Here is a 1,988-nt window from a genome sequence, read left to right as displayed (position 1 = left end):
GCGGGTGGAGCGAGCAGTTATGGCTGCTCTCAGTCCGGCCCCAGGGGCTCTGCTTCTCAGAGTCCCAGCACTGCAAACCTCGAAGAGAAAGCTGCCTTCGGGTTCCGACTGAAGCCAGACAGTCCCGCTTCTCCCGTTTGAGTCTGGGTCCCTAGAGACTCGCCCGGATCTAGAGCTGAGAGTCTGCTACTCCCTCCCGATTGAAAACACCAACCACGCCCTCCGCCGCCAGCCCGCTCCTCGGGCACTCCGCACCTGAGTATTTCACTTCAGCACTGCGCCTCCTCCGAGTCTAGGTATGATATTCTCTCCTCCTAGTCAATCTCCAGCGTTAACCTATGCCGCCATCTTCGTTTTCTCCCTAAGCTTTTTTTTTTTTTTAAATAACACTTTAAAAACTATCTCTATGCCATCTGGATATTACAAATAAAACTTTAGCATTCATCAGAATAACCTAGAGAATTTGTTGAAGCATATTGTCAGGCTTCACCTCCAGAGTTCCTGGTGGAGGAGGTCTAGAGTGGGACTAGAAAACGTTCACTTCTAACAAAGACCAGGTGCAGCTGCTGCTTCTGTTCCAGGGGCCACACCTGAAGAACCACTGGTGTAAACTCAAGGATTAAAACAATGAGGAACTCCCATCCTATCCAGCAGGTGGAGGCATTTGGGGAGCACTCCTTGGAAAATTTTCAGGGACCCTTCCCGAGCCCAGGAGAAGGCCCATTATCTACTCTACCTTCCACCCCATTATCTACTCAACCCTCCACCCCTCCTGCTTCATCCTAAGGCTCAATGACTGAGCAGTACCCTGGTGAGGTAGAAATGCTTCAGACCAAGTCAGCAAGGCACCCAAGAACTTCCCCTGTGGTGAGGGACTCTGAGAGTAAACAATTGCTAAACAAAATGAGAAAGAGTGATAAATGCTTGAGGAACAAAGCAGGACCGGAAATGGCTTGAATGTGGAGAATTTGAAGTGTCCAGGGTCAGGAGATAAGGAATGATTTGAATGATTTGGAGATCACCAAAAGAAGGTGGCAAGGATATGCTAATCTGGCCGTGGGAGCAGGACACACTAGGGCACACGGGTCTAACAGCTCTTGACGTTTCCGGAAATCTGTGAACTGAACACCAGGTGCAAGTCCAACAGTCCCACTCAGGTATGTGCAATAGGTAATTTCATTGCCATTTTACAAAAAAAAAAAAGCTCTGAAACGTTTGAACTGTTAAGCAACTTGCCCAAGGCCATCCAACTAGCAAGCAAGAAGGAGCAAACTGGCATTTAGAAGGCCGGCTCCGTCTAAGTCTGGCGATGGCCTCGCACACAGCCGTGCCCCGGAGCACAGGTCCTGTCCTCCTGCCTTTTCCCAGCTAGTAGTTTCCCTGGTCGCTTTTCTCAGAACTTTTTCCGTGACTCATGAGCAAGGGCAGGAGGCCAAAATCTCAGGATCTTCCCACCACTCGCGGGCACTGTGTGTAACCTGAGCCCAGAGACCTCTGCTTTGGCAGGTCCGGCTTCCTCCAGGTAGCGGAGGGCGAAAGAGCCCAGCAAAGAGACTACGCTCCCCGGGCCTCCATCACCCCCGCCCCCCGCCGCCACCACCACCTCCGCGCCTGCAGCCACACCCCGGAGCTAGAACCCACAAGTCCGGTCCCGTAGGTGAGTCTCACATGCCCCACGGACACAGCCTTAGCTTTCAGGCTGTGCTGGCACCGGCACCCACCAGGGCGTGGATCTACAGGTGCCAATTCCACTGGGCCCTACCCGGGACACAAGGGAAGAGGGGCAGCTCCAAACACCCCAAAGCGGGACTGCAGCCTCGCGCTCCGCCTCTGCACCCGTCCAGTGACCCGCGGTCCAACCTCTCCTCCCCACCGGTGATAAGCCCTCGGCCCCGCAGACACCCCGACCCGACCCGAGGCCCTGGCACCGGCCCTGGCACCGGCCCTGGCACCGGCACCGGCACCGGCCCGGGGGCAGAGCCGGGAGA

At 55.0% G+C, this 1,988-nt stretch overlaps 1 protein-coding gene across 1 annotated transcript in view; it reads left to right on the top strand.

Annotated features, from left to right (window-relative positions):
- Positions 1–1,595: 1,595 nt before the first annotated feature.
- SLC25A35 (solute carrier family 25 member 35) overlaps positions 1,596–1,988 on the top strand; it is a 4,716-nt gene continuing 4,323 nt past the window's right edge. The window contains exon 1 of the mRNA XM_006761672.2: positions 1,596–1,657. The gene's annotated coding sequence lies outside the window, so the exon portion shown is untranslated. The remainder of the gene's footprint in view (positions 1,658–1,988) is intronic.

Source organism: Myotis davidii, unplaced genomic scaffold (genome assembly GCF_000327345.1).
Source record: "Myotis davidii unplaced genomic scaffold, ASM32734v1 scaffold37, whole genome shotgun sequence".
Classification (NCBI taxonomy): Eukaryota; Metazoa; Chordata; class Mammalia; order Chiroptera; family Vespertilionidae; genus Myotis; species Myotis davidii.
Note: the sequence above shows the minus strand (reverse complement) of the source record. Positions and strands in the feature narration are given on the sequence as shown.